General features: G+C 38.6%; 1 long non-coding RNA gene across 2 annotated transcripts in view; it reads right to left on the bottom strand.

Moving 5' to 3' along the window:
* Window positions 1-942: 942 nt before the first annotated feature.
* Window positions 943-26030, bottom strand: part of LOC132772824 (uncharacterized) — a 73656-nt gene continuing 48568 nt past the window's right edge. Inside the window, exons 3-4 of one of the 2 annotated variants that reach the window (XR_010909727.1) lie at window positions 3076-3189; window positions 943-1109 (exon numbers count right to left, since the gene is read on the bottom strand). This is a non-coding gene — a long non-coding RNA (uncharacterized lncRNA). Of the gene's footprint in view, window positions 1110-2357; window positions 2395-3075; window positions 3190-26030 lie in introns of those variants that run through there. The other variant, XR_010909728.1, reaches the window with a different exon arrangement.

The following is a 26030-nucleotide window of genomic DNA, read 5'->3' as shown; positions in this document are numbered from 1 at the left end:
TGGAACCGTCTGGAAGAAGAGGTGGGGCTAGCACATGGCCTGAGCCAGCCTCTCCTTCCCAGTCACTTCCAGTCATCAATTACCACGCCCACCCATTAACAGTTTAATCATTGGTTGCCAATTGGGACCAGGTAGGAATTTTTCCTTCCTATGTTCTAGGATGGTTTTTTTACCTACCCTATACTGTTCTTAGGGGCTAGCTGGGATGGTGTGGTTTTTAAATAGGTCCTAGCAATAAATAGTCCAGAAAAGCTCAAAGTTGGTGGACACCCAAGGCACCCCCCCCCTTACGGGGTGAAGGCCAACAACTAAAGACACTCTCCTGCTATGTTACCAGCTTGGGGTGAGGCAAGATTTAAAGGCCTTGGAATAGGGAGAGTTGAGCCTCAATAACCTGGAGGAAAATCTCTCCACATATTTACCTTAGTGGTTGCCCAGGTCATGTTGCCAGGGGATCCAGGTGTTCCGCCCAAATAGTTGAGGGGTAGGTCGGATAAGGACGCTATCTCGACTTAGTTACACCAAGTTCTATACACACACAAGTTATGTCAGTTAAATGTTATATAGATAACTAATTAATAAAGTTGCCCTAAAATTAACCCAAATAAATGTTGTGCATTCTCATTATTTGGGAGGTTGGAAGACAATACATTCCCAGAACCCTTTGAGGGGTGCAATTTCCCATTTAAACATACTCCCCCTTTATTTGCCTGCTTTAGTTTACCCCCACCCCATGCCAAATGTCTAGGCCAAGTGGACTTATATTTAAATGGAAAACCACCCCCTGGTGGTCCTGGACTTCAGAGCATCTAATTCATTATAAATTAGAAAATAAACATCTCCCCACCTCTTCTTTCAGAGTGTGGTCTTGAGATTTTGCTGCTATTGTTGCACAGCTTCAGGCCATTTCTGACTGATGGCAACCCTAAGGTCTTCTTTGTTCAGAGTCTAAGAGGGTTAGACTTGTCCAAGGTTACCCAGTGAGTTTCCATGACCAACAGGAGTTCAAAGCCTAGTCTGCTGGTATCCTAACCCAATGCTCAGTACAGCCACTCTGTTAGGTTAACATCCTGGTTTTCTTCATCTTCTGCTTTAGTTTCAGCAATATTCTGGGAAATAAGATTCACAACAGATGTTTTCTCTCAGAAGCAGCATTCAGTTACTCACACAATCATCCAGGTTCATGCAAATATAACTACGATCATCAGGTACTTCAGATGATGAAGGCTCCTTATGACAATATGCTCATACATAAATCTTGTACATCTCATCAAGTTGTTTTTTTTTTTCCCCCACGGGCATGTTCCTGACATCAGAAAAGCTATATGAAAGGCTATATAAAACTATGAAATTTTTGTTGAATATAAATATACCCCCTGAACAAACAGACATCTAATGTTAGACAGTTGAGTGGAATCTACAAACAATTAGCAGTTTCTGAGGAAAGAATCATATTTCCAGAAACTAAATACTGTGATTCAGTGATAGAGAAATATGGTTTAATGAGCAACCTTGAAGGAAGATGCCTGGTTCCTGGTAAGCCGATGAGAGACAGCTGTGTTTTGACTTAACATATATTGTCTCAGGTGTTGCTTTTCACCTTTAAAGTCCTTCATGCCATGGACTCCACTGAACTAAACCACTTTCTACCTGACATATGGTCATTTTTTAAAACTCCAGAAGGCATTCAAGGTGTTGCCAAGACAATCTTTGAGGCAGAGTGATTTCTTTCAGCTTCACCCCCCTTTCCCAAGTATGACATACATTTGCAATTTGGATGTCTTATTGTTACAGTCCACTTGTCCTCCAAAATACCCAGAGCAGCCCTTTTACCTCACAGCAACCTCATGAGGTAAGGGACTCTGCAAGACAGTAACTTGAAATGTTGGCATAAGCATCTCGGTGGAATACATATTTAAACATGGAATTCTCACATTCCTGAATAGCACTCATAATATGATTTTCTCCTGCATTTATCACCAGATTTTAGAACCCCAAGTGACCAGGTAGTAATTTAGATCTTCCCTGGCATCTGCATTGCACTTACAGATTTGTAAACTAGAGCTATACATCTCTCCATGTTAACACATGCTTTGTATTCACAATTGTGGTGTTATTGCCACAACAATAATATCTATTTTATAATAATAAATAAATAAATATAAAACTTTATCTCCCCATGGCGACGGTTCTAACATGGTAACAGGCAAACATTCAATGCCTGTGTAAACAAAACAAAAAACTATAAAAATTTAGACAAAAGACAATACTAAACATTGTACAGTAAATTAAAATAAACAGTTGCATTAAATAATTATTATTAAAAGCAATTTAAAAAAATAAATTCAAGAACTCACTGGAATCCAATTTAAGGGAGTTGCGTTGGTGGGGGACCTGTAAAGATTATTTGTTTCAGAAGGCTTATCCATATCAATTAATTCATGATCACTCATGGGAAGCTTTGTGTTACCTAGACAGGTAATTCTGTCAAAGTCCAGACAATTTCTGGAATAACGAAATGGCCAGGTCCATGGAACAATTATCCCTGACTGCCCGTTTTCATGAAGTTCTGTCAAACTGGTCTCTTCCTTTCCATCACAGACCAGTGCCTGCCATCAGTAATCGACTGGATGAGGGGCAACATCACTGCCAAATGGGCATGGTTGATGGGACACCCTGAACTCTCTTCTCCAGTGGAAACACACATCTGTTGTTGCTTGCCCCCCAACATGTACCACTGAGCAATCACTTCACTCTGCCTAACAGCAGGAGCAAGCACGAATGGCCTCTCAGCCCATTGCCTGGTAGGTTAGAATTGCTTAGTCTTCTTTTTCTTTGAAAATGTTAGAATACAGTATAGGATAGCTAGACTTCTATGTCTAAGGAGATTTGTGAAAAAAATTATCTTAAACAGCTAGAGTTAGGCTATAATTTTCTTTAGTTATATTGAGGACCCTAGAGCATATGGGCAGCTGTCTTGTTTTATCGGTCTAAATAAGCAGGGTGTCTTCAGAGTCTCTGTCAAAGTATTGCTGATTATATGAGTGATTAGAAAACTGGTTGAAAGCTGCTCACCATTAATATAAGCTCAAGAAAAAAATACCAACTTCACAGATGTCTCGCCATGTATTTCTGCATCTCCTGATGGACATATTTTTGGAGCTCCCTAGTTTCATGTTCAGAGGTAACCTAAAGAAAACAGTTGGAAATTATTAATTCACGAGCAGTGCAACCCTACGTCTACTTTTCACTGCAGTCAAAAAGACTCCCCACAGTGCCAACTCCCCACAAATACTATTGAATTCAATGGGGTTAATAAAAAGAATTACATCACATAGTTCTGCCAAAAAAAAAAAAAAGATAATCCAGGATTGTGATTCTAATTAAGGAATTCTGAGGATTATGACGTAAAAGGTAACAGGGCTAGTATTTGGTTGGTTCTGCTCCCCTCCCCCCCCCCCCCCCCCCCAATACCACTAGCCTTGTCCTGCAAATCCTTATACAATACTTAACCCACTCTACCATATTGGCTCTTTTCTAAAAAGAAATGCTGTCAGTATTAAATGAGGAGAGATATGGCATTCATGCATGTTTAATGTTGGAGGTTGTTAGTGGGCATCACAAAAATAGAATATCTTCCTAGGATCAAGACTAATTGCAGGTCTGAGGGATGCCAGGCACTCTGCTCTCTAGCAGATCCCTCTTTCCCAATGAAAACAACAATCAGGTTGCAGCAATCCTCCAGAAAGCACCTGATGGTGGTATGTTTTTCTTTTAATGTCCCACAATGCCCTAGAGCAATGCTGTGTTGTGGAATCTGAATGGAAGTCAAGTCCAGATGACAGGTGCAGCTTTGAGCATCAAGTCAGGAATTTTCTTTTAGAGTATTTAAGGCAATGATTAATGGTGTCTGACCTGTCAGAGTATTGGGGCCATGGACACTATCAAAGGATGGCAACAACTAACACTTACTCTGCAAAGATGCAATATTGGGGTAGCTTTTGGTATTGCTACAGCAGCTTGCATGACTAGCAATACTTCCTAATATCGATACAATATATTGGGAGTGGTGGAAGGAGGGGAGAGTATAACCAAATATGAATACTGAATTAATGCAATTTGACACCTCTTTAACTGCCATGGCTCAAATGTCATGGAATCCTGGGATTTGTAGTTTGGTGAGGCACCAGCACTCTTTGGCAGAGAAGGGTAAAGACTTTGTAAAACTACAACTCCCATGATTTGAAGTAAATCCAAAAATAAAATATTGAGAGCTACATTCTGGAAAGCCCTATGATTCAGGTTTCTCAGGATCGTTAATTATATGAGGTCCTCCTTGAGTAGGGAAAGCTTACCACTGTGGAGGTGCCTCACATATGCAGGCTGGAGAGGACAACAACAAAGAAAATGGTAGAATTTTCATAAGTGTCACATCACCAGTAGCATATAAAACAATGTTGATAAAACCTAATTATGAGGCACAAAAGCTTGAATCTGCAATTTAAATCTATCCCATGTTAGATGAAGAAGTTAGTTGTTCACTTAAAAATAGAAACTGCTTTTGCATCCCAAAATGACTTCAGAACAGTTTATCTAAAATTGCTTGAGAAATGAATATTTATCGTAGTTGGTCGATCTTCAAAACGTCAAAGTCCATTCTTACAACTCAGAAAATCATATTGTATTCATATATACATATAGCTTGGATAACAAATGTATGCAGTAAATTCAATTTTGCACAGTTGTGCTCCTAAGACTATTCAATTTGTTGTTGTTTATTTATTCATGTGGGAGAGGTCTTACTCTGATAATTAAAATGTTTCAATGATGCATTGTGTCAGTTTGTTTGACACGAGACTCAAGCAGATTTGTCAAAAGCATGCAGAATTTCAAAATGGCTGTCTGAATATATCTGAATCTCAATATAGAAATGTAGTGTTTGGCTGTATTGCAGGCTTTGCTGATTTTGGCTCTAAATCTATCCTAAAATCACACTGTTAAAATGAACTCGGGGGGGGGGGGGGAGAGAGAGAGATTAAAACAGCATTGATCACTCATGGTACCAAGCCCTGCATAATTCCTTAATGTCATTGCTAAGAGTTTTATTCTGAAAAGATTTCCTCCCTGCCATACACACAACCATGTCATCCAAATGAAGGAACAATAAGTTCCCGAAACTTGGCTTGGCTGAAACTCCTTGGCCTAAATGCCTCCTGCTTTGATTCTGGGTGCCAGCCACATTGGAGCAGGAGAGGATCTGTTGTCCTTTCATGCCAACACACCCCACCTTCACAGGGAGGAGTCATGCCCCTCATGCTCCAGTTATACCAGCCGGCATTTGGATAAGCAGGGCTCGTTCTGGCAGGTGGTCGCACAGGAGGCAGTAAGTGAAAGCAACACAGCCGACCTCGCCCCAGCACATGCACAGAGTATTGCTTGGCATGCGCCAAATCAAGGAGATCGGCTGACTTTCAGTCATTTCAGTATCAAGAATACAGGCAGCCCTGGCTTTAGGTATAAAGGAAGCAAGATTATTATGCTTGCTTCTACAAGAGTGTTACTGAAAGAGAAGTGTTGCAAAGCATATTATTAATTTTCAAGATTCACACAAGTATCAATTTCAATACAATTTCAGATGCTTTCACAAAAGACAGAAACAGGCACTCATCATTTTTACTGCAGTCAACTCAAAGGTGTAGTTATGGGGAGGACAAAATGCCCCTTCAAAAACAAAGTCTGCCTCCCAAATGAAATTTTCCTCCTGTTCCCCAAATTTCTAGCATTGCAGGGAGTGAAAAGCCTTTAAATTGCACAGTCTATCTCTAGTGCAAAGCAGTTTGTAGGCTTTCATCCCATTTTGTCAACAACCAAAAAAAAATCTGTCTTCCCAGGGCTTCCCCTTCATACCAGGTTTCTCAGAAGAATGACCTTAGCACTTCACTGCTCACTTTCCTCCACACACATCTGCTCAATATCCCAAGCCATGAATGATAAGCCATCCCTTTCCCCAGCATCACCAGCTGTGGAGTAAATTCCATTATCCAGTATAACAAAGCATATACAGAAGCATGGCAGGACCTATGATCCTGACAGTAACTATTCTATTAACACCAATGGGATTTAGTCATGACTAATTTGAGCTCGATCAAAGCCCATTGATTAGTTTGATCAAGATCCATTGTTTCTGTCCATGAATATAGCTTACACTTTGACTCTTCAGAGTTTGTTACACTCCAGCTCTCATCAACTCATATCAACATGGCCAATGGCCAGAGATGACAGAAGTTGTGGGGAAACAACATCTGGATACAGGTTTCCCACTTGCATAAACAGAAGAGTTTATAAGGAGCAGCCAACACTATTTGCAACGAGGCTCCCAGGGCACTAATAGTTTCATAAGGTACCTATTAGCATAGTAGGAATTGGTAAAGATTTATACGGCTTATAGATGTCCCCTATCTGTTTATATCTCTTTCTTTTACACATAGTAAGGTGGTTCTTCTCTTAACTGGAACGAAACTTTATCCTCTCTGCACATTCTCACATTGTCAGCTCCTAGGGGTTTTGTTTCATGCATCTTCCTCAATTGTGTACCAATACATTTTTTCAGACTGAAATATTGCTTTGTATAAAATGCATATTTTGCTGTGCAGTAAATGCTATGCATTTGACTTGGGGATTTTACTAGGGAGGTGCTTGACGAGAGAACGCTGATTACTATGCCACATACTGTAGCTGATAGATCTAGTTTGGTATTTGTTGAAGCACTACATTCATCGGCTGATGAAGCCTTGCAATAAAGAGGAACTAATGGAAGCAATTAGCAAAGAACACCTGTCGGTGGAAGAATGCAACCTCTATATTGACCATAGCCAGAAATTGTTCCCAGTTGTTATTCACAACAATGGAAGGCCTCTGGACTGTGAATGGAGGCAATGATGGACGGCAATAAAATGTGCAAATGAGTTTTCACATTGTCCAATAAAATTCTATGACTTTGACAATCTGTGTTGACATAGACCAGCACATGGCTAAACAATAAAATAATGTAACTGCAAGACTACTTGTCACAGGGGTTGCCAACTGACCAGACAGGAAAAAAGGGCTCCAGTCAGAGTTTTTTCTTTTGTGAAGACTCAAGCACACAACTGCCCATCAAAAGATGGATGCAAAAAGCTACTGTTTCACCACCTCTTTGCCCACTTTCAAATAATAGATGTCTTAGTATTAATAAAATAAAATATTACATTGTCAAAGGCTTTCATGGCCGGAATCACTGGGTTGTAAGTTTTTCAGGTTGTATGGCCATGTTCCAGAAGCATTCTCTCCTGATGTTTTGCCCACATCTATGGCAGGCATCCTCAGAGGTTGTGAGGTCCAAATAAAAATATTTATTTGGTTTATCACTTCCTTCACATTTTTCTATGTATGGGCAGTATAGAATTCTCCACATGCATCTTGCTCAATTACAATTATTTGTATTTCTCTCAGAGCTTGGAAAATTATTTCTTTGGACTACAACACCAACATTTTCAACCCAGAACAACCATGGGCCTTGTAGCCCCCTAAAAATAACTTTTACTAGTTCTGGTCACTCTACTGAACATTTCCTCATCATAAAAATAATATTCTATTGTTTAAAGAGACGGTGATGTTAATAAGGTTGTTGTTGGGGTTTTTTTATCAGATCATTCCCCTTATTATTAAAGTTTTGTAAACATATTTTAAGAAGCAGCATAAGCAACTTTTAAAAAGCAAAGAATTGTTTTGTATGCAAGGCCGTTGCTTTTGAACCCAGAGTGATGGAACAAGAGAGAGATGGAAAAGTATATCCAGTAGACTCTCAGTTAACCTGCACCCATGGGGATTGTTAGGTGCCAGATAAATGTAGTTTCTGGTTGCTTGGTAGCTGCTATTAAAAATAGTCCTGGCTAATACTATATCTCATACTTACTTACTGTCTTGGAAGATGCCTGTGTGAGAGGGTTTTTTTTTAATGTGTTGAGGTTGGTGCACAGCTGATCAACACAGTCTTCACAGACTGAGGTCCCAACCAGTGGCATGGTTAACATGACAATGGTGGCTTCCTTCTTCCACCTTCACAGCCATTGTAACATGTACCATGTTATCCTCTGCCTGATCCTACACTGAGATCTCCAGGTTACCTCATAATATACTATACTATACTATACTATACACTCTGTATTGCCTTCATATTAATCTTAAAATATTGTTAAAATATAATACAGTTTTACTGTATTAATGGAAACATGGCCCACTGCATTAATGGAAACATGGTAAGTCACTTGTGTAAATTTCATTATTTCAGTAAATCTACTGTAATTGGTATTAACCACTGGGTTCAGGGGGAAAGTATTCTGCCCTGGGCCATTACTAGAAAAGTGCTGCTGCATGGTTTGATTGTTGGAAATCTGGGAGACCAGGGTTCATGTCTCTGCTTAGGCATGGAAACTCACTGGGTGATCTTGGGCAAGTCATATTATCTCAGCCTCAGAAGAATCCCATGATAGAATTTCCCTTAGGGTTGCCTTAAGGAAGAAATGGCTTGAAGACACACAACAACAGCAACAACAACAACAACAACAACAACAACAACAAGGAATCAGAGGGAACAGGGAAGTTTGAAGGGAAGCAGCTGACATCATCCGTGTTCATAAAACTGTCACCAAAGCATTGTCCCCAAAAGCACTGACTCCACTGTTGAGCCAGGAGCATCTATAAGCAAAAAAGGGAAGCAACTCCCAGGAAGCTCCCTTCTCACACTTGAAGGCTCGATTCAAAGTGCTGGTGTTAACCTATAAAGCCCTAAACAGTTCCGGCCCAGTTTACCTGTCCAAACATATCTCCCTCTACAAACCTTTTAGGACCTTAAGATCATCCAGGGAGGCCCTGCTCTTGGTCCCACTGCCATTGCAGTCACGTTTGGTGGGGATGAGTGACAGGGCCTTCTCCATGGTGGCCCCTCAACTGTGGAACTCCCTCCCTAGTGAGGTTAGATCTGCCCCCTCCCTTCTGACTTTCCAGAAGAAACTTATGGGATCAAGCGTTATGGGATCAAGCGTTCACAGAATCACAGAATAGTTTGTTTTACTGGGGAAGACAAGATTTTATTGGACCTCACTTGGACTGATTTGGACAATGATTTTAATCTGGCGATTTTAATCTGGCAAATTGGTTCTAATGTATATTTTTAACTATTTCAATGTATATGGATGTATTTATTATGTGTTTTATTATGTTTGGCATTGAATTGTTGCCTGCTTGGAAGTCATTCTGAGTCCCTCCTTGGAGGTCAAGAAGGACGGGATATAAATGTTTAAAATAAATAAAATAAAAATGTCACAAATCCTTTTGTTTATCATTAGCATGATTTGAGTCAAAAGTAAGAAGCAGTGTTAAAATATTTGTCTTAACATGCTTCAGCTTGCATCCAGTTTCAGGGTTGCATTCTGGTTTTCCTTTGAGGATCCTGATGCCAAAAGCTGTATGCAATAAATTATATGGAGCAAATGAGTTATGCTGCTTGTAACGTATTCCATCCTGCATTTTACAAATAGGAACATCCAGTTCTCTAAAACCATGGTAGATATTCACAAATCTTCCTAATAAATTAAAATTTTGCCAGGTTCTACCCAGTTTGAAGGATTCCTGGCCAGTACATATCACCTGGGACCAGAACCTCACTAAGGACACAATGACAAAGCACTTTGCCTGGAAAGCAGATGTTCAAGGACATTGTGATGCCAGCTCATAAGCTTCTCTCATCTGTTTTTGTTCATCTGTCTACATTGCCTCTGTGGCTCCTTGATGAAACTGCTGTGGCTAGAAGAGTTCATATTTAATGTGTGTTGGCAATTGTAGCAATCTCACAAAATATGCTGCTGCATATGCAGTTGCAGCAGCATAGATGAACTTGATAAGGGAATCTTTCCAGTTAGCCTTTTGCTCCTCTGGCAAAGATCTGCATAGAGTATCAGTTACCACTTTCACTGCAGAGCTTGAGAAAAAAAAATTGGGGGGGGGGTGACATTTGCCAAAATCCTCCATACTGTTTAAGGAATTGTGGGAGCTGGAGTGCAAAAATATAATTTTTCCAAGCTCTGGATGAATGCATCAGAGAAAGCTACAACTTTAGTGGAAATGTCATATTGTTGTTATTGTTGCATACCTTCAAATTATTTTCAACTAATGGTGATCCTAAGATGAACCCTTTTTTTTTTATTCCTGGGGGTGGGGTGCCTTTTGCTTCCTCTAAGGTTGGGAGAGTGTGACCTGCCCAAGATGTGTTTCTATGGATGAGCACGAATTCGAATCTTGGTCTCTGGAATCATAGTCCAATGCTCAAACAACACCACACTGGGTCTCTGAAAAATGTGATAACAATGCTATAAATTATGCAGGGAAATCAAATGGAAAACTTTCAAACTTCCCTTGAATTTTTAAAATCCATTTGTGGAACCAAAATCTCAAAATGGAATTACTTCAACATACAATGAGAATAGGATATTCAGTCTGTATGGCCATGTTCTAGAAGCATTCTCTCCTGACATTTCACCTGCATCTATGGCAGGCATCCTCAGAGGTTGTGAGGTCTGTTAGAAATGAGGCGAGTGAGGTTTATATATCTGTGGACTGTCCAGGGTGGGAGAAAGCAACAGCCAAGATCATGGCTGTTTCTGACTCCAAGCAAGCATGCTTGGTGCATAGCAGTGTTCTGCGCATGTGCTGGTGAGGGAGGGCATGCAAGGCCTGAGGGAGGCTCATGCCAGTGAGTCCCTTCAAGGCATGGGGTTTCTGTGTGGGAAGTTTGATCCAATTCTATTCTTGGTGGGATTCAGAATGCTCTTTGACTGTAGGTGAAATATAAAATTCCAGAAACTACAACTCCCAAATGTCTATTTCCCCCAAACTGTGCACATTAGGGCATATTGAGTATTTGTGCCAAGTTTGGTCCATATCTGTTTGAGTCTACAGTGGAGTTCAGAATGCTCTTTAATTGTAGGTTAACTATAAATCCCAGCAACTACAACTCCCAAATGACAAAATCACCCCCCCCCCAACAACTACAGCAGTATTCAAATTAGGGCCAAATTTGGTCCAGTGAATGAAAATGCATCTTGCATATCTGATATTTATATTACGATTCAAAACAGTAGCAAAATTACAATTATAAAGTCGCAACGAAAATAATTTTATGGTTGGGGTTCACCACAACATGAGGAGCTGTATTAAGGGGTTGTGGCATTAGGAAAGTTGAGAAACACTGAGTTAGACAAGAATGAGAAAGAAAGCGGATGGCTGAGGGCATGTAATGTTTTTGAAAAGGAGCCTCACTGTGAGAGGCTTTGTTGATTGTACATACATTTTGGATTCTTCCCTGTCTTTCTCAAAATACCACTTTTTTTTCTTTTCAGTGCTCATAAAATCAGGGACAGAACCCACGCTTGTGACTTGTATAAGTGGCTTTCTACATATGTCTGCACATCGTTTTTGGGAAGCTTTTTCACACTACCTCAGGTTGAAGAGTTGCTGTTTTTCACACTCTGCAAGAAATAAGTGCATGTGAGAATAATACCTTTACAATTTTGAAGTGACCTCAGACTTTTAGTCTCCAGGTCACCCACATCTGTGAACTCGCCTCCTGTCTTTTTACATTTACAAACAAGGATCATGCAATAAAAAAATGAAAGTATAAAAAGGGAGGGAGAGAAGTGAAATCCTGGCATGCCATGCTCTGATAAAATTGTAGAGAAAGTGTCAGTCAGTTTATAGAAATGACTGTCTTGCTAAATTTGCAGTAGTAGATACATTTTAAGTAGTTAATTTTAGATGTACTTGGAAGTCTCACTAAGATCAATGGTGTTTGCCCTCAATGAGATATGCACAGCATTCCAGGCTTGGCTTCTAATTTCCCATATCAAATATGTTATCAAATGTATTGTAAAGAGGATAGAAATAGATCTGGACTATGGAAATTTCATTTGATTTATTTCATTATATCCTGCTTTTCCTCCCAGAAGAAATGAGTGTCATTTATCGTTTTATTTATATTCTTCCTTTTCTGCAGATTGCAAATATGATACAAAAAGATAGATAGGATAAAAATACCCAGAGGTAAACCCATTTAAAAGTTATTGCCATTACCTATAAACAGTGTGCTGTGCTGTTTTCTTGATTTCCTGTATTAAAATATTTTTCAAGGAATTCCATGTGATTTTATACCTATTTATATATGAAAAATCCCAAAAGAAGCAATTGTGAGCATGTATTTATGCCTACACCTGCCAGCTCTCAACATTGTATCATTGTGTAAGAAACTCAGGCCCCTTCTACACTGCTATATAATTCAGATTATTACATCAGATAATCCATATTATTCTCTCTGAACTGAAATCCCAGTCTACACTGCCATATAATCCACTTCTAAAGCAGATAATCTGGATTTTATATGGCAGTGTAGAAGGAGCCTCAAACTTAAACAGGTTTGAAAAGGGCAAAACTAGGGGTTCAGAATTAATTTAATCTTAGCTCATTGTGCAGAAGCTTAAGGTCCAGATCTTTCCAGATGTCAAATTAATGCTGAGCAAACAGAAAAAAAACCCAATTTTCTCTACATTAAGTCACTTTTACTTGAGGTGGCGTTTGACACCTCAGGTACCTTAGGAAAGCATACCTGTTAGAATTACAGGGGTGTAGTCAGGAAACCATCAAATGGTAGTATTAATGGGTGAGGTGAAAAACAAATTGGGACTCCCCAAATGACCATCACACCCCAGTGTCTGAGGTTTCTCATCTAATTGACGTTCGATCAAAGTGAAATATTCCATAATAAAGATGTTTTTCAAAAAAGCACTATTATACTGGTGTTTGGTGCTGCAGTTCTCGGGTGACAATCAGAAACCTGGTACTGCCCGTCACAGCAGTAGTCATAAAGCCTTAGTCTCTCACATTATGTTTCTTACCACTGTGGTTGGATAGTGCTGGTGACGTCCTTTCTCTACAGCAGTAGTTCTCAATCTGTGGGCCTTGGCCCACTGGTGAGCCATGAGACCTAAAATAAGGTTTGTGGCTCTAGATTATTAAATATGATTTTCTGTGGGCGACTACTCGATGGCGTATGTTCTGTATCAGAAACAAGAGCTGATGTAGTCTATCCAATGCAATTTTCCAAATCAGCACCCCAAATAACCAAACCGAATCTAAAGTTGACCAAACACTGATTCATAACCCTTTTGGTAGTAATGTTGGAGAGTGGTCCTTGGTCAAAGTGGTCCCTGGTCAAAGTGGTCCCTGGTCAAATTAGTCCTTGGTCAAAAACAAAGGTCTGCTCTAGAGCCTTAAGTAAGCAAAGCCTAGCTCCTTTGCATCACAACACCTTGGAATCTTTTTTATATGGTCATATGCGAGGGCCCTTCCACACAACCATATAACCCAGAATATCAAGGCAGATGATCCATAATATCTGATTTGAATTGGGCTATCTGAGTCCACACTGCAACATAATCTAGTTCAATGTGGATTTTATACAGATGTGTGCATGGGGCCAGAGACATACTGTTTGGGTTTTGCCCACTTATTTTTGACACCCAGACCTCCAGGTTGGCCAAAGTGCTTTAGATACTGCCCATTCTACTCTAGGAACCAATAAAGTCATCCCATTCCAATCTGGAGCACATATAAATCGGTCTTAATCCACTTGATCTATTTTGTGATTCAAAATTCAGCCAAACTGTTTACACAGCCCCACTGTATAGCAAGCAGCAACACAATTCTTATCACATATTCCAACATGTCATGGGTTTCATTGAAGTCCAGACATTATTTATTCATTTTTATTCTTAAAAATAGAGCATATAAAATGTTCAAATCTACTAGGTGATAGAAATATTCTTCTGCCAACTGCGCAAAGAAAATATATGTGTATGTAGGCACACATACTCATCTGTGCCTTGAGCTTCCATAGACAAAAGTGAAAAAGCTGCTGTGGAAGAGCTGATTATAGGAATGTACTTCTATTCCAAAAGGTGTGGTGGAGCTAAGCTTTCATTTACATGCTGAATGCAACAAACTGTAAAGTTTATTAGACAAAGGGGCAGATAAGGTTGCTTCCAGGACAACAAAGCTGCCATTGGAATCTGTACAGCAATATCACAAATGTTTTCTCTTTCTTTTATTTGTGGATGGCTTTACTGATGCAGCTAAATGACAGATTTATAGTTTACAGTAAAATCACCTGCAGTGTTATTGCATTGCTGCTGATGTATTTTGGCAAATACAGCTACAATGAATTTGAGCAATCAGCTGTCTCCACAAACATCAAGATTCTTCGGAGTGAGCACAAAGTCGCAAGCAACAAATACTCATGGAAATTCACTTTACATTCTGGAAGTCACTAATGAGGTTTATTCACTGAGAGTTGATGACAGTCATGGATAATGTATGCAGTCGATCTCTTTACAAGGCAGCCTAGATGAGAAATGGCACTTTCCCGTCATGAAACTGGCTCTTTGATTGGGCCCAAATAAGAGGGTAATTGGGGTTTTCATTTCATGACATGACTGCAAAAACCTTCAGGTGGTATTTGGAAAAGGAAATGTGGCATCGAGTGAGAGAAACTCTTTAACAGAATTAGTGTGCATACATGTGTGTACATCTATTCCCCCTTGATCCAATATGATATACAATTTTGCATGTGAATTAGTAATTCAATCAGTAAACATGATGGTGATATATGGATATGATAAATGTGGGACAAGATGACAACCAGTTGCTGTGTCATCATGTATTACCTACAAAGGTAACAGTAGGCATAACCCTAGCCATAGTTTGACATTGCAAGAAGATATAACACAAAAAAGAAAGATAAAGGAGGGTTGAAGGTGACAATTGTATTCACTCTTCAGCAATTCCTGGCAAAATGAGAATGAGAAGATTATTCACAAATAACAAAGTAATGGATATCCTATACTTCTCCTTTGCTTCTTTGAAATATGAACCATTCATATGAATTTGAATGGTTTATTATTTTATTATTATTTTATATAATAATAAAAACTGTTTTATTATTCCATACTCTGAAGCCATTCTGTTGACTCGAACTATAGTCCATCTAGATTGCTTACTATTCGACATTCTCTGCACTAGTAGTAATAACAGATATTTTTTTTAGAACTGGACAACAATCGACAAACTGTTACTCTTACTTAGGAAGATACAGTGCGATTTAGAGTATTACATATGTTGAAGAACATGAAATATAGTTGTGTACATGGAAATTTTGGAAAGAATGAGTTACAGGTAACATAGTTACTATTTTTTAAAAAAATTTCTTTATTGGGGTTTTTCATACTGTATACATACATCAGGGGTAGTGGAGAAATAGGGTGACGGTGGGGGGGGGGTAGTGTGGAGGGAAGGGTATTGGGAGGGGTTGAGGGATGAAGGGTGAGGAGGGTATTGGAGGTTGGGGAAGGGAGGGAAAAACGGGGGGGGGGGAGAAAGGAGGAGGATTGCTTCCCGTCAGTCTTCCAGGAATCTTTATTTTCTGCTGTTTCTTGTGCTTCGGTGTCAGCGTTGTCCTCTGTGTTTTCTTTCTTCATATGTAAGACAAGTTAATTTGTACAGGGAGATCCTTGAGTGTAATAAAGTCTTTAAAACCTGACCAGTTTGTATGTTTGTTTATTCCTTTTAATTTCTGGGAGAGACTATCCATTTGGATAATATCTAAAGTTTTGATATACCACTCTTCTATAGTCGGGACGTCTTTGGACTTCCAAACTTTTGCAAGTAAAATTCTCGCAGCTGTACTGAGTAGAAAGATTATTTTCTCTTGATTTTCGTTTAATTTTATGTTTGTTATTCCTAATAGATATGTTTCTGGTGTTTGGGGGAAATTGACTTTTATAATTTTTTGCATTGCCTTATGCACCTCCCTCCAGAATTTCTTGACTAATTTACAAGTCCACCATTGGTGGAAAAAGGTTCCTTTTTCCTTGCCACATTTCCAGCACAAATCTGAGCCACTTTTATTAAATTTTGGTATTTTTTCTGGTGTAAAGTACCATCGATAAAACATTTTAAACCAATTCTCTCGTAAGTCGCTGGCTTCTGAATATTTTATTTTTGTTGTCCAAATCTTTTCCCACTGCTTTGTTAGTATGCTATGTCCTATGTCTTTAGCCCATTTCACCTGACAGTTTTTAATTTGTTCTTCTTCCGTGGACCATGTAAGTAATTGTTGATAAATAATTTTTATTAATTTCCTTTTCTTTTCCATTACTATTTCCCATACTCCTTGATCTAGACTGAAGCCATATTTACTATCTTCTTTATACTCTTGGTATATTTGATGGTAGTTTAGCCATGATATCTTCCTATTGATCTGTTTTAGTTCATCTAAAGATTTTAACCTTAATTCTCCACCCTCATTTTTCTTTAGTAGTTGTTTGTAGGTCAGCCAATTCATTCCTCCAGAAGTTGAGGTAATATTGTCATTTTAATTATAGCAATAGGCCCTAATAATGAAAAGTTTTTATACTTCCATCTATTAAGATCATTTTTTATTTTTTTCCATAATAGTTCATAATTATTTTTTACTAAATTTATATTACTTTTTGTTATATTCACCCCTAGATATTTTACTTTCTTTTCAATTTGTATCCCCGAAATTTCATGTAGTATGGATTTTGCTTTTGAGTCCAAATTTTTTACCAATAATTTTGTTTTTTGTTTATTTAATTTGAAACCTGCCAATCCTCCAAAATTTTCTATTTTTTTGAGCCAAATATCTATGTTATTTATTGGATCTTCTATTATGCAGACTACGTCGTCTGCATAGACCCTCAGTTTGAAATTGTAATTTTGAATTTTCAATCCCTTTAGTGTTTGGTCTTCATTTATTGTTCTGATCAGGGTCTCCATTACAAAAATAAATAGTAAAGGAGACAGGGGCATCCTTGTCGTGTTCCTTGTGATAACTTAATAGCTTCTTTTTCTTCTTCTCCGTTGATTATGAGAGTGGCTTCCTGATTAGTATATATGGTCTCCACCGCATTTTGAAAATGAAACCCCATATCTAGTTCCCTTATTAGAAGTTTTAAATAGTCCCAATTGATCCTGTCAAAGGCCTTTTCGGCGTCAATGAACATCAGTGCTACTTGTTTTTCGTTATGTCTCTCATAATATTCAATTGTGTCAATGATTATTCTGATATTATCCCTGATCTGTCTATTTGGTAAGAATCCTGCCTGATCTAAGGAGATCCAATTTTTTAAGAATTTTTTTAATCTTTCCGCCATTATTATTGCAAATATTTTGTAATCCGTATTTAGTAACGATATAGGCCTGTAATTTTTTACTTCTTCCGGGTCTGTTCCTTCCTTATGGATTAGTACTATGTTGGTTTTTTCCCAGGATTTTGGCATCGATTTATTTTCTAGGATATTATTTAGGATGTCTTTTAGCAGTTGGCCTAATTCATTTTTGAATACTTTATAGAATAAAGCGGTGTATCCATCTGGCCCGGGTGATTTATTGGACTTTAGTTTCTGAATGGCTTCATCAATTTCGAAGGGGGTAATTTTACCATTTAGGAGTTCTCTTTGTTGTTCTGTTAATTTTGGTATTTTTAATTCATTTAGATACTGTGAGATGTTATCTAAAGGGACATTCCTTTTCCTGTAAAGGTCTTGATAAAATATTTGAAATTGATTTGCTATGTCCTGTCTTTCTGTATATATTTTCCCATTCGTTTTAATTTTTGTAATTACTTGCTTTTGTTTACGTTTCTTAATTTTGTTGGCTAACCAGTTTCCAATCTTATTGGCATTTTGAAAATAGTTTTGCAAGTTTCATTTGCCTCTCTATGTTCTCAGTTTGTAATAATTCCAATTGTTTTTTAAGGATTTTGGATGTATAAATTAGATTTTTATCTTTTGGCTTTTCCTTTAGTTGACCTTCGTTTTTGTTTAGTCTTTCCATTATTTCTTCTAGTTCCTTTTTTTTAACTTTTTTCCTATTGGCCTCTTGCTGTATAAAATACCCTCTCATAACAACCTTCATTGCTTCCCACTGGATGCTTTTTGATGTTTCTTCCCCCTTATTTATGTCTAGATACTCTATTAGTAACTTTTTATTCTTTTCTATGTCCTCTTCTTTTCTCAGTAAATTTTCATTCAGTCTCCATCGATATCAGGAATCTTTCCCTTTAATGGATACCTCTAGGGCGCAGTGGTCAGAGAAAATCCTTGGTAAAATCTCTACCTTTTTTATCATTATATTTAAGGAATTCGTGGCCCAGGCCATATCTATCCGCGACCACGAATCGTGCCTGCCCGAATAGAATGTATAATCTTTTGTTTCACTATTGTGGTGCCTCCATACATCTTTTATTCGCAATTTTTCTAATTGGGAAAGGAATTTTTTTGGTAGTAGCCCGGTTTTATTTTTGGTTTTAATTTTAACTTTCTTTTGCTTCCTACCTGACTTGTCTAAGGTGCCGTCTACCACACCGTTGAAATCTCCAATAAGGATTAGATCTTCATAGTCTACCTTGTTTATCACCTTTGCCAATTCCGTTATAAATTTTATTTTTGGTCCATTAGGGCAATAAATGTTGCACAATAGGGTTTTTTTTGCCTTTTATTTCAATTAAGATGCCTATGTATCTTCCTTGAGTGTCTTTAAACATTTGTTTGGGGTTTAGCCAATCCTTTGCATAGATGGCCACACCCCTTTTTTTCTGACTATAGGATGCCTGGAAAAATTTTCCTAATTTGTCTTGGTTTAGATGTCTTACATGTCTATCACATATGTGAGTCTCTTGTAGAGTTATTAGGTCATATTTTCTTTGTTGTAGGTATTTGAAAAATCTCCTCCTCTTCCTCGGGCAGTTCAATCCATTGATGTTGTTAGAGTATATTTTGACACCTTCCCTACTCATTGTTGTTTTCGGGCATCTCCCACTGCAACATCTCCTGTGGGACCACTAATTGATAGTTCTCAGGAGAAAACTCTCTTAGTCTTTTAATGTCTCTTTCGTTTTCCTCTTCATGTTGATCTCTTGCCCATTTACCTAGGCCTTTCACTTCCATTCCCTCCTCTTCTTCCGATTCTTCTCCTATTTTTGATTTTGTGTTTTCCTCATTCTGGTTTCCTTTTTTCCCATTGTCCTGGTCCTTCTTTTGTGTGGATTCTGTTGCTCTGTCCTTAATATGGTTATTATAAAAGGCCTTGGCGCTTTCCTCTGTATTCAACCAGTATCTCTTGTCATTTAGAGTGACCGTCAAACCGTCCGATTTTTCCCATCTGAATTTTATCTTTTTCCTGGTCAGTTCTTTTGTGAGAAAAGAGAATTTCCTTCTTCTTGCCAGGATTTGTTGTGGGATTTCCTTCATTATGGTTACTTTTTGCTCCTTGTAAAAGACTGATTTTTTTGCATTTTCTTTTAGGATCTCATACCTAGTACTCTTTCTGCAGAAGCTTATTACAACATCTTGTGGTGTTTTATGTTTTCTGGCGTATCCCGTAGGTACCCTACACACCCTATCCACATCCTGCCCGATTACTTCTATGGATACGTCCAACAATTCTGCCAATAATTCAATCATAGTCTGTTTTATGTTTTCATCTTTAACTTCTTGCAGGTTGCGAATTCTTAGTTGATATTCGGCTTCTCTATATTCCAGTCTTTCGGTTTGTTCATTAATCTTTTGGGTTACTGTTTCCAGTTTGTTCATTCTGCCTTCCATCTTTCCTTGAGTTTTAAGTATTTTTTGATTTTCCTTCTTGACTTTATCCACATCTTCTTGCAATTTACCAATTTCTTCCTTCAGCTCTTTTTTCATGTTTTGAATTTCATTTTGTAACTCTTTGTGCTGTTTATCGTGTTTCTCTGATAATTTCTTGATCTCTGCCAGTATGTTACTTAACATTGATTCTTCTGTCGGGGGGTCTTTCTTTATATTACCTTCAGTGTGTGGATCCTGTTTGCACAGAGAGTCTCTTCTGTTTTGTCCTTTGAATTGTTGTGGGTTCTTCCCTTTAGTGCTTTGTGTCGTCATCCTTTTTTTCCCCCTAATTTTCTTGATTAATTATCTTCAGTTTATTATTGTACTGTTGTATTAATTAATATTAATATAGATTTCTGGTTATGTTTTGGTCAAAAAATATATATAATTATATATAGAGAGAGAGTTAGGCCAAGTTATAATTTTATCTTGCTTTGTCTTATTTTATTTCCCCCTGAAAATTGTTTCCCTTACCTTTTCTTCTTGCTTCTTTCCGTTGTCTCTTTCAGGTTCCCCTTTTTCTTTCTTTTACTTTCCCTCGCTGTGTTTCTTTTATCTTCTTATGGCCCTTCTATTTCTTTTACCTTTTGCCTTTTCCTGGGCTTCCCGATAGTTAGAGTCCACTTCCTGTTCTGTTCTGCTTCCCAGTAACTCTCGTAGGGTCGAGACTTCTGTTTATGTTCTCGCGCGAGTATAAATTCTCCTGTTCCCGCGAGATGTTAACGAGATTTCATCCAGCCGGGAAGTCTCGCGTAATCTCTCGCGTAGTGATTGCGCTCTCTTCCTTAAGCGCTTGGGGAGGAAAGGGTGTGCCCGTCCTGCCTGCTGATTGATTGCTGGGGCCGCAAGTCTCTTCAAGGCCTCCCTGAAGATAAGAATGTTTATGCCTCCCTTATCTTTTACTCCCAGCCAGCGCATCTTCAAGGTCAGTAAGCTTCTGAGACGATGGTGGTGTGGGGATAAAGGGTTTTGTTTTCCACAGTACCTTCGGGCTGTGCCTCTTGAATTTCAAAGTCTTAAATTTAATATCTTGTCAGCAGCCCGCTATACCTTGACCTCCAATCTTCCATCGACCAGCCCCTTTAAGAGCTGGTCTCTGGGCTTGGAGGGTCTCTTGGTTTTGCTGTCCCTTTGAGGGAGGGAGCAATCCTGCTCTACCCGGCTGCTGCTGTTTTATTTGAGTGTTTAGTTTCCCTTTCCCCACTTCCTTTACCTTTCCTTTTCTCCTTCTCTCCTTCTCACCTTTTCATACTGTTTCGTACGCCTTCCACGCTTCCCACCGGTCCGGTCCGGTTCTTTGTTTATTTGGATCGGGTTTTCATATACAGGACTCCCATTATTTCTTCACTGTGCATCCTGACTTGCCTCAGCTGGTGAGTGTCTCTTTATTTTTTGCTGACTCGTGGTCCCGGAAGAGCTGTTCGCTTTGTATTTGTATTTGGTTTTCCTTTAAGTTTCTTCACTTTTCGGTGTGTTGGCAGCCAATGCGGAGTTGAGGGCAGTAGCCTTCTACCGAGGAATGGAGTCCTTCAAGTATGCCCGATTGCCGGGCATCTCCGGGTGTCCCCTTGAGGGGGGCACCTCTCAGACGCCGTCGGCTGGCATCACTTAGAAATAGCCCCTGCGACCTCCGACCATCAGCAGGGGAGGGGTGATGATCCCCCTGACCTTCCAATACCTGGTTGCCTGAGCTCTCTTTCTGGAGAGTCTCAAAGCACGTCCGTCATCTTGCAGCCACCAACCGGAAGTCCAACATAGTTACTATTTAATTTATTCCATGTTTGGAAATGAGAGTATAATGTAACAAGTAAGAATGGTGGTGCTTATTTTGTTTATATAAGAAGTAATGTTTTCTCATTTTAGTTACTTTTTAAGAGCATTTTTTACATTTAGAAGGTACTTTGAACAAAGCTTTTCCAGGTTTCACATCATTTAAATAATTTTATAGTTTGTGTTTTTCACAACAACAAAGATAACAGACAAATAATGTAAATATACAAATAATATAAGAAGTTCCTAAAATTATTTTAAATGTTAAGAGGAGAAAAAAACAGTTTTTGGAAGTTATGTAATAAGATACATGAGAAATTACTTTTACATTATACTACACTTTTAACGTACTTCTAACATACTGTGTTTTAATTAGTTTATTTATTTATTTATTTATTTGCCGCATTTGTATCCCGCCTTTCTCAGCCAGAGGCAACTCAAGGCGGTTCACAGTCGGCAGCAATTCAATGCCATAACAAATATCAAAATACAGTTAAAATAATTATAAAAACAATTCAACATTTAAAATGTAATATAAAAAGCAAATATATCTGTAAAAACAAGATCCTCGGTGTCTCCTTAACTAAAATCGTTGTCCAATTGCATTGTCAGTCATTCCATATATTTGTTTACATCTAATTATGCTCCAGTATAAAAAGCTTGCTCAAAGAGCCAGGTCTTAACCATTTTGTGGAATGTTAGAAGGGAAAGAGCCAATCTTATATCCCTGGGGAGGGCGTTCCATAGCTGAGGGGCCACCATCGAGAAGGCCCTGTCTCTTGTCCCCGCCAACACATCTGCAAGGAAGGCAGGATCGAGTGCAGGGCCGCCCCAGATGATCTTAAAGTCCTAGATCATTCATAAGGAGATATACATTCAGATGGGTAAGCCAGACCGGAACTGTGTAAGTGCTAAAGCCAGCACTTTGAATAGCTCAACTTCTTGTGTTTATGCAATTTATTTAGTTTAACTCACAGTTTTGGTTGTTCATAAGTTATATTGAGTCTATTTTATTATGTTTTGCCTTATATGCTGTTTATTAATTTTTTTAATTTATTTGACATTGAATGTTTGCCAATTTTGTTATTTCTTGTGAACTGCCCTGAGTCCCCTCGGGGAGAGGAGCAATCTATAAATAAAATTGTTGTTGTTGTTGTTGTTGTTGTTGTTGTTGTTGTTCTTGTTGTTATAAGTAATATTCCAGGTTCTGGTGTACATCTATACCTGCATATTCATGGAAAAACCAGGTTTTTCAGGTTTATGATGCCATGCTATCGTTTAAAATTTTAAAAATGTCCAGTTAAGCGATTTCAATGGTTGAATTCACAGTTTTGATCAAAATTGACTATATATATATAGATTATATATATCCTTAATTTGTAATATTACTGTAAAGGTAATTACAATGAGACCAATGGAACCAAATGAATTCTTATACAATGAGAGGTATTCTTTTGATTGTTCACAGGATAATGACCCAGTCCATTTTTTCCTTGTCAGAAAAGTGAAATTTCATCTGGCAACTAACTTGTAACACGGAAAGACAGTGCATACTGAGCCCTGCTCTAGTCATGCTCCAGTTCTCATTCTTTTACATGTCCAGGATGGGCAACGTACAATCAAAGGACTACATGTAGCCCCTCCCCAGTTTTTTTTAGTCCTCAACCCAGTTAGATACTCAACAAATAGCCATTGCATTAAGCCACCCTTGTATTATATATATACTTCATAGGAAGAGATGTGCCACAGAGCTTATTCCATTACACCATGAGCCCCATCTCAATCATAGATAGCAATAACCATCAATGTCTGAGATACAAAAATAAATATTAATAAAATCTCCCTGCTTAAGAAAGAAAAAGACTTTGATTTAATGACATTGGGTCTTTAATTTGCATACTTAAAGTGAACATCATCATCAACTTCTCAGCTTTTTAAAAGCGTCAATGTATACAATGACAACACCAAAGAAGTGGGGCCCAAATCAAAGGTAGTTTGTGCCTAATTTCCTTTTATTCAATGGAGTCTACCATCATTTACTGAAAGTTTGATATATTTACCTTGTTTATTTTGCTATTAATGGAGAACATTATTTTTCCATTACTCGTGCAATCTCAGCAACATGTTGCTATAATAGAAAAGAAGAGCGATCAAGAGAATGTGTCATTCTTAGGTTAAAACTCTGCCTTAGGAAAAATAATTATCATACTATTGTGTGGATGACATGTAGCAGTGTAATAAGTGTCACAGAACCGGGGATATGACAAAGGTTTATAAGCAAACAGAATGAATAATTGAAAACACAGTACCTTTACGCTTCATGCAAGGGAGAAGCCCAATATTTCATGGCACATAAAGTTATTCTGTTTATTTGCATGAAATCTGAATGATCTGTACTGACCGACACAAAAACAATGAGGTTGCTTGGATTTTAAGTGGCAAAGAACATTCATAAATATTCTTGGGAAGCAAGATGTACCTACGTTTAATCAGCACTTATTAAAATGTTATTCCCTACAGTTATTCAACAGGATCTGTGGTATAAGAACATAATTACAAAAATCAGATTTGAGCTCATTTGACAACAGAAGGGTTTTTATGGTGACCTATCTCCAAATGTTCCTATTTGTAATTAAATGCAGCAATCAGCAGTAAGGATTTTGAAGCTGTTTTAGTAGTTCCGCTATTCTGCTTAACATGTGGCACCCGTAATAATTAAAATGATACTAACACATGCACAATTTTATGGCCCTTATGGTGCAACCCATTATGCCAAATAAGGGCCTCTGTTTTCACAGCATACTGCACATGGTCTCATTACACCCACTTTTCTTTTCCTGTCTTCACACTAACAACTGTTAAAGTGAATCAACACACGCAACGTACTCTAACAGCTTAGTGTTTATGATATGTGTGCTGTTAGTCAGTGAACAGGAAAATCTAAACATTTACTGTTTATGTAAAGAATAGCGCTCATGTTAGTGAATTGCTTGGGTCTGCTTACTTTTATTATCCAGATCAAATGTACTGTTGGGCATCCTCGGCACCTATATTTCCCTTCAGTCTTACTCCTATTTGCTGGCAGATGCTTTTGAATTTCCAGCGCCTCACTTCAACTTACCCTCCAAAGCTGATGGTTTCTGGATTAGCATTTTAAAAAAAAATCATGAATAATTTTGTAATTATGCAGCAACTCAAAGATCCCCCTACCCTCATTTTACAGTCATCAGTTCTGAATGGTTTTTAGTCTCTCTGGTCTGGGATAAATTCCAAAGTAGGTCCCCCAGGTGGAACACCAATAGATTGAACTAAATCTACCCTCTGCATTTTCTATTACGGCTTTTTGTGAACATTAGTTGAAAGTTCAAAGAAACGGCATTGCTACCGATCATTTGGTGTTTTCTACCTTTTCCCCATGAGCCCCCGGTGGCGCAGTGGGTTAAAGCACTGAGCAGCTGAGCTTGTGGATCAAAAGGTCACAGGTTCGATTCCGGGGAGCGGCGTGAGCTTCCGCTGTCAGCCCTAGCTTCTGCCAACCTAGCAGTTCGAAAACATGCAAATGTGAGTAGATCAATAGGTACCGCTCCGGCGGGAAGGAAACGGCGCTCCTTGCAGTCATGCCGGCCACATGACCTTGGAGGTGTCTACGGACAACGCTGGCTCTTCGGCTTAGAAATGGAGATGAGCACCACACCCCAGAGTCAGACATGACTGGACTTAATGTCAGGGGACTACCTTTACCTTTACCTTTTCCCCTCTTGCAGTTTTCTACTATATTAGCACAATAACAGAGAGGAATCCAGGCTCTGAATAAGGAGGGCACTTCAGCTGATTTCAGTACCACAACACAAACCATCAGAAAGCAGCACTACTCTATTTAGACTTCCAAATGCCACATAGATGTACTGGTAAGGAAACCAATTGCACTATGCAGGTTATTGGGGTGGGGGGGGGGGGGGAGAGAAATAGGCTCTTATCGTTTTATAGACCAACACACACACACACTATTACTATTTTCAAGGGGGGGGGGGTCAAGTATACCCATGCAAGTAGGGTTTTTTTTACCAGAGTCTTTTCAAAATAAGAATAAGTATTTAGCATTGATCCTAACACTCTGGTCATTCTGGTGATTCCTTTATGTCTTTATGTAGCAAGGCTTCGGTATCCTTCCAGGGCAGTTATTCATGTTGATCCTTCCTGCCAAAGACATGCTGATTTTCCACCCCACCACATCAGAAAGTACCAGCAATACAGAATTCACAACCACCCTTTCCAGTTTGGTTAGTATCTTGTAAGTGATAAGGAAAGGACGGGCTATGTACACAGGCTCCTCTGGCCACCGTTTTCCCTCTTAGAACTGTCTGTTCTTCAGAAACCATGATTTAAAGTAGCTTTCTTCCACATGCTATTCTTTAATGTATTCTGTTCAGCACAACCTCACAAACCCATGAT

This window comes from Anolis sagrei, chromosome 4 (genome assembly GCF_037176765.1).
Source record: "Anolis sagrei isolate rAnoSag1 chromosome 4, rAnoSag1.mat, whole genome shotgun sequence".
NCBI classification, from domain to species: domain Eukaryota; kingdom Metazoa; phylum Chordata; class Lepidosauria; order Squamata; family Dactyloidae; genus Anolis; species Anolis sagrei.
This window is presented reverse-complemented; position numbering and strand designations above follow the sequence as displayed.